General features: G+C 47.4%; 1 pseudogene; it reads right to left on the bottom strand.

The window, feature by feature from the left end:
• Positions 1-796: 796 nt before the first annotated feature.
• Positions 797-6,111, bottom strand: LOC101617564 (annotated as a pseudogene).
• Positions 6,112-6,485: the final 374 nt, after the last annotated feature.

Consider the following 6,485-nt stretch of genomic DNA (forward strand, 5'->3'; position numbering starts at 1 on the left):
ACAGAATGAAGGCTGCAGGGTGGGCACCAAACATGCTCCTGTTGCCTGTAGGTCCCCCAAACTATAGATCCTTACTTTGCCTGAAACTGAGGATGGAGAGTAAAGCATTTATACCTCTGCACCCTGACCGAAGTCACACACTTCATTCCTCATGCCAACGGGTGACTTGACCTGTAGACTAACTCACACACACTCCTGTGCCACCCTCCCAGGTGAGCTGGCTGGTAATCAGTGCTTGCTATGGTAGACACAGAAATGTCTGACATGACCTGGGAAGATTTTCAAAGTGGGAAACACAAGCCTTGTTCCCAGGCACTTTCTATGCGCATCTTAATGTCACTGCAGGCTTCCAGAAGGAAGAGGGAGAAGGATCCCTGGAGGTACAGCTTCAAAGCAGCACAGGGACAAGGTCTGGGACATGTGCTCATGTTCACATCTGGTTCAGGGTTTTCCATAGAATCACCTGGGGGAGGCTGAACCCGGCCCAGCTTGGTGGATCTAGCACACACCCTTGGCTCTTCTTGCCTGTCATTCATCTGTGACACACTCCTTAGACTCTGAACAGGCAGACTCCACTTCCAAGCCTCTGTCTGAAGCCTCTCATCCTTCCCAGAGCAGAAAGGGCAACCAGGGTCCCAGGCCTGCAGTGGTCAGAGATGGAGTGAGATTTGCTACTGGGACCTGGGATCTTTGGAACAGTAGGGTTCTCTGGTTAAGAGAAGAGGTTAAGGAGACCACGGCCCATGCCAAGGTCACACTTGTTGGATGCCAGACCCTTTAGCTATCTTTCTGTCCCTTATTTCTTTGCCTTTTGCCATTGGCTGGATTTCTGGTCAAATGAGCCAATGAGCAGCATGGCACTGGTGCCAATATCCTCTTCGTCTGCTATGAAGAACCTTGATTTTTCACGGTGGCCCTGGTCACGGACAGGGCCATCAAGTTATAGATGAGTCACAGCACTACAGCAGTTGGATAGCTAGCTTTGGGGGACCTTCCTCAGTGGGGCCATCCCCAGAGCCAGGCTTCTCCTGCCCCAGGGACACATCCCTGTCAGGTGGCATATCTTTGAGGTCATCTTCACCAAACAATGGCCCCAGCAGTGACCTTTTAAAGCCAGTTGCACCAAAAGCTGTCCATCTCTAGTGTTCTCATTATATAACTCTCAGTTGCCTCTGTGAGGAAGGTATTCATGTCCCCTGAGGCCAAGTGTCACATCCAAAACCAGCAGAATAGCAGAAGCAGTGGTGATAGAATGTAGCTTCTGGGGTTGAGGTGCTTCTTTCCTGGGTTCCCTGTATCTTAGGGGCCTGGGGCCACCATGTGACAAGTTGGCTGACCACTCTGATGTTACCCTGTTAGGGAACATGTGGAAAAACACATAGGAGCTTTGCATGATGCAGAGCCCTGCTTTCCATCTCTCTAGATGAAGGCTCAGATGTGATTGGAGCTAGAGGAGCCAGTGCTCCGCTCCCAGTACAAATTCCTGACCCACAGAGTCATGAGTGCAGTAAATATCATTGATTAAGCTGCTAAGGTTTAGGGTGAATTGGTATGCAGCCATAGTAACTGAAACAATTGGTGCTTCTCCAAGGAGGCCTTTGCTTGTGTGTGTAGCCTGTAGGAAGCCCTAGGCCATGAGCATGGATAGGATTCTGGCCAATTGCAACATGAGATGAGGTGACAGCTCATTCCTCTTGGGGTGCTCTCCACTTGTTATTTCAGGGGTTTTCTCCCCCTGGCTCACCTTGGAGATTTCGTTGGTCAGAAACAGCAAAACAGCAAATGAAAAACCCCTGAATAAGAAATACAAGGCATTTCATTTCCTGTTTGTAGCAGGGGATGGAAGCAAATTAGCATTCATGCAGAATTTCCTGCAAGAGTATTTCCCTGGGACGACACATCTGTCAGCCTGCTGTGGGAGACACCGAGGACCAGAAGACACCTGGGGCCCTGGGACAACACCTGCCCTTCCCTCAGGGATCTTGGATTTTAAACACATGTCTAGGGAGCATGTTACTATGAGAACTCTGCTATAAAGGGCAGATCAAAGGGGGTAGATGAATCAGATCCTAAATAAATGGCGAGGCCTTCGTCCATTCACCAGCACTTCATTCATCCAGCGAGATTCATGGCAGAGCTGCCAGCCTAAGTGGTTTGGGACAGTGTCATGTCACTCCACATCATGTGGATATATGCATAGCCTGTTACTAAAAGGAGAACACACATAGGCAAGAATGTACTGACCATTACTAATGAGTCTGACAAAATTAAAGAGCATCTTCTTTTGACATGACTTTTAAAAGCTTGGATTCTTATGAAATATTAAAAGATTTTTTAGGAAAAAAAAAGATGTTGATCAGCTGGTTTACCAACAAGCCAAGGCTCACAAGGAGCAAGACTGTGACTTCCCTGAGTCCTGAACACTAAGACCAGTTTACTGTTGTTGATGGAGGTTAGCAGACCCAGAGGAAAGGAGAGCTTTCCACTGGCTTCTGTCTCCTTTGATTAAAGTTTAGGCATGACACAGCAGCTCTCTCATGCGTGATTTGGGTACAGATCCCACAAGGGTCTCAGCTGTCCTTTCAGCTTCAGGTCAAAACACTGAGACTGATCCGGCTCCTGCCACCAGGTGGCGATGAAGCTCCCAGCCTGTCTTTGGTCCTGAGTTCTACACACACTCACACACACACACACACACACTCACAGAAGGAGCCAGATAACCTCACCTGGAGTCATCACTAGATCACAGAACAGAAAATTGCAACACTGGATCCCATCTTTCAGCGCGAGATCACTGAGAGCACCAGCGAGACATCAACTCCCCGCTCTCCCTGTTGCAAGCTGCTGCAGGTCACAGGTCCCGGCACCGGTGAGCCCCAGTGTTACCACGGCTGGTCACTTTGGTACAGCATTGGCTTCAGCATTGCCGCAGGGAAAAGCGCTTCCCAGGGGCCACACATTCGATTAAGACAAATTCAAGAGACCTGACTGTTGAAAGGTCAGACACTGTAGGGGTTAGTAAATTACTGGCAGAATGAAGTCCGCGCGGTGAGCCCAAGTTTAACCAGACAGAAATCAGAAGACGCTACAAGTAAGGGTCTTTTCATTCTAGTCTGCTGTGGGACTACTGGTATGTCATTGCTTCACACTGTTGATTTCTTTTTTTTTTTTTTTTTTTCAAAGTAAATTAAAATCACTTCTCTGGTGTCATGGCCACAAGTAGATTCTCGCAGAGTAGAATCTCCAGGTAGGCCTGAACACTGAAGGAAAAGCTGATTTTTTTTTAGTATGCACCTTAACATGGAGGACCCAGTCAACCTTCCAGGCACTTAGAGAACAACCAGAGACCTGTGAAGCCTCATGGTCGCCCTTGTCTCACAGAGCTCCAAGGCCTCTCTCAGGTAAGGGCACTTTGCCTTCCTCTCCCTTTCTTGTTTAATAAAGCATAATTGCTTTGACTATTCCTTTTAAATTTTTTTTTCTGTATTTCATTCTATTAGTTTATTTGAGAGAGACAGAGAAGCAGATAGAGATAGAGATAATGGGCACTCCAGGACCTCCAGCCACTGCAAATGAACTCCAGACGCATGCACCACCTTGTGCATCTGGCTTATGTGGGTCCTGGGGAGTCATAACTTGGTCTTTTGGCTTTAGCTTTGCAAGCAAGTGCCTTAACCGCCCTTTGATTTTTTTTTAATTAATTAATTTATTTGTTTGTTTTTTGACAGAGAGAAAGAGGCAGCTAGAGAGAGAGAGAGAATGGGCAGGCCAGAGCCTCCTGCCACTGCAAACAAACTCCAGAGGTATGCAGCGCTTTGTGCATCCGGCTTTACGTGGGTAACTGAAAATTGAACTCAGGCTATCAGGCTTTGCTAAAAAAGAGACTTTAACTACTGGGCAATCTCTCCAGCCCAGTTCTGACTCTTTAACAATCTTATTTCCTGACACTTTGGGATGGCCCATATAGCCTACAAGCTTACTGCCTGAAGCCTGAAGCATAGAGAGCACACACACATTTTGCATACAAGTGGCAGCAGGACCTTCTATGGAGGGTCATTCACTACAGGAAGTTTCCAGAAGAACTCACAGACCTCTCCAAGCACACAGGGTGTGCAGAGTCAGGACCCTCCCATTCTGTCTGCTCCATGCTCCTTGGATGGGGAGTGTGGCCTAGGGCTTGCACACCCAGTCCCAGGCCCACTTCCTTACTCTTAAACTTTCACATGCACAGGAAACACAGAATTGTGTTAAGAGGCTGATCGGGCGCAGCAGGTCTGGGGCAGGGCCTGAGATTCTGGAACTCATGTTGCTCAGGGGGCAGCAGTACACGTGATCCTGTGCTACATGCTGAGCACAGGGCCAGCACTGGCTATCCCTCCACAGAACCCTGTGGGAGAGGAAGGAACACCATTGCGGACCGAAGAGCTGCTTCTACTTTTATATTTACGTCTGATACCTGAAAAAGCCTGCCACCTTTTCAGGGTGTGTCTCGGCTAGGGCCTCCGCTTCTCTTCTCTATTGCTGCAGAGCCAAACGCTTCAAAATGTAGTGGCTCATATGTGCAGGTCTCCCCCTCTGGTAGAGAACGCTTGCACCTTGGGACCCCATCCTCAAAAACCTGGTGCTCCAGGAGAGAGCTACAACTCCTGCTTGACAGCCAGGTGGTGATGAGTCTTGTGACCTCCCTGTCCATGTGACCTGACCACTGGGGTACCTCGGGGTTCCTTCTGGCATGGTGGTCTCAGCCCAGATGGACTCACTGCAGGACAGCTGGCTTCCATAAGGGAGTCTTCCAGGAAGACAAATTCCCGTCAGCAAGCATCTGCAAGTCTCTGCTTGCACCACAATTCCTAGTGCCCCATCCCAAAGAAGCCACCTGGCAAAGCCCAGAGCGAGCCGGGAAACGGCTGACCCAAGGCTAGGAGGCCATATGGTGTGATTCACTGGCTTCACAGGGACAACCCTCCTCCATGGTCTCCCACCTCTGATTCCCACAGTGACATTTGCTCATCCACTCTGATCACGAGGTTAATTCCCTTGAAAATTGTCACCTAGGAGCTTATTTGGAAATCATAGATCTTGATCATTATCAGAGAACTAATTTAAAAAACTCATTTTTTTAAATATCTCAGAAAGTTGATTGATGTTTGCTTGATTTTTTTTTTTTTTATAGAAAGATTGGGATTCTTTTCAGTGCTCCTGACAAATTTCATGGAGGCCCTGAACTACACAAAGGAGCCAATCTGGAGATACCAGAAAGGGAAATCATAAGCCCGATTCTAGAATTGTTCTTAAAATTTTGTTTTTGGTCAAATCAAGCCACCTCCTTAAAAATGCTTGATGTGTTTGAGCCTCTCTGTGAAAATGGCTGGCATCCAGGAGGGCATCTCATGGTCTGGTCTGTTGAATACTTAATGCTTGGAAAAGAAAACTTCTCAGCTTCCAAGTTTTCAATACTGGAAGACTTTTTAAGTCTAGGGTTTCCGGTCAGCAAAACTACTTCCTGTTCCTCGAACTGGAATGTTGCCCACAAGTTAATCTTCCACTTCGGCTTCATTTCTTCTGCACCGCCATCTCCATCCACGTCTGCATTTTCTCTCTGGAGCCTTTCCAGCTGTCTTGCATGTTCAGCTTCATCTGTGTCTGTGACCACTTTGGGCCCCATGTGAACACTGAACACACCCTTCTCTCCTCAGTCTTTTCTTTGATGGCAGTAGCTTGATTGAGGACAAAATGGCCTTCTGTCCTCTCCAGGGTTGTCACTGTCATGGCATGCTGAGGAAGTGCTATGAGCTTAACATTGATGGGTATGGCTTCCATGGAACAGCCAACCCAGCTCTCGTGGCTTCCTCTATAGCCTCATTGTCTTCGTAACCATAGCTAGCCAGCTTCTGGGGCCAAATGCCTGTTAATATGGTTAATTAGCACCTCACATTCATCTTCATTCAAATCGAAACTATCCAAAACAGATACGTCTGAGAATGCATGCTTAGAAGTATTGTAGGTAGCATATCCAGGTCTCTTGTACTTGTCATCAAAAACCCAGGCAGTGCTCTGGAGCAGGCTTTCCAGCTGCTCATCCTTGGTGTATTCCAACACCTCAGCAACCATTTGTTTATTTGAGAGACAGTATGGGCATGCCAGGGCCTCTTGCTTCTGCAAACAAACTCCGGACACATATGCCACCTTGTGCATCTGCATCTGGCTGTATGTGGGTACGTGGGTACTGCGAAACTCAACCCAGGGCTGGCAAGCTTTGCAAACAAGCACCTTTAGCCGCTGAGTCATCTCCACAGCCACAAGAACTGTTTTTTGAAGTCAGTTTCATTCGAACATTTCCAAGGAAATAGTTCATTAAAAGTTCAGAAACTCTCATTGTCATGCAAGACTTGCTTGCTTTAAGCCGTTCCATTAAAAATTAATACTTTTAGTCATATTTTTAGTGGAGGAGGAATTTAATTCTTTGATTAATATGACAAATCTCT

Source organism: Jaculus jaculus, chromosome 8 (genome assembly GCF_020740685.1).
Source record: "Jaculus jaculus isolate mJacJac1 chromosome 8, mJacJac1.mat.Y.cur, whole genome shotgun sequence".
Taxonomy (NCBI): Eukaryota; Metazoa; Chordata; class Mammalia; order Rodentia; family Dipodidae; genus Jaculus; species Jaculus jaculus.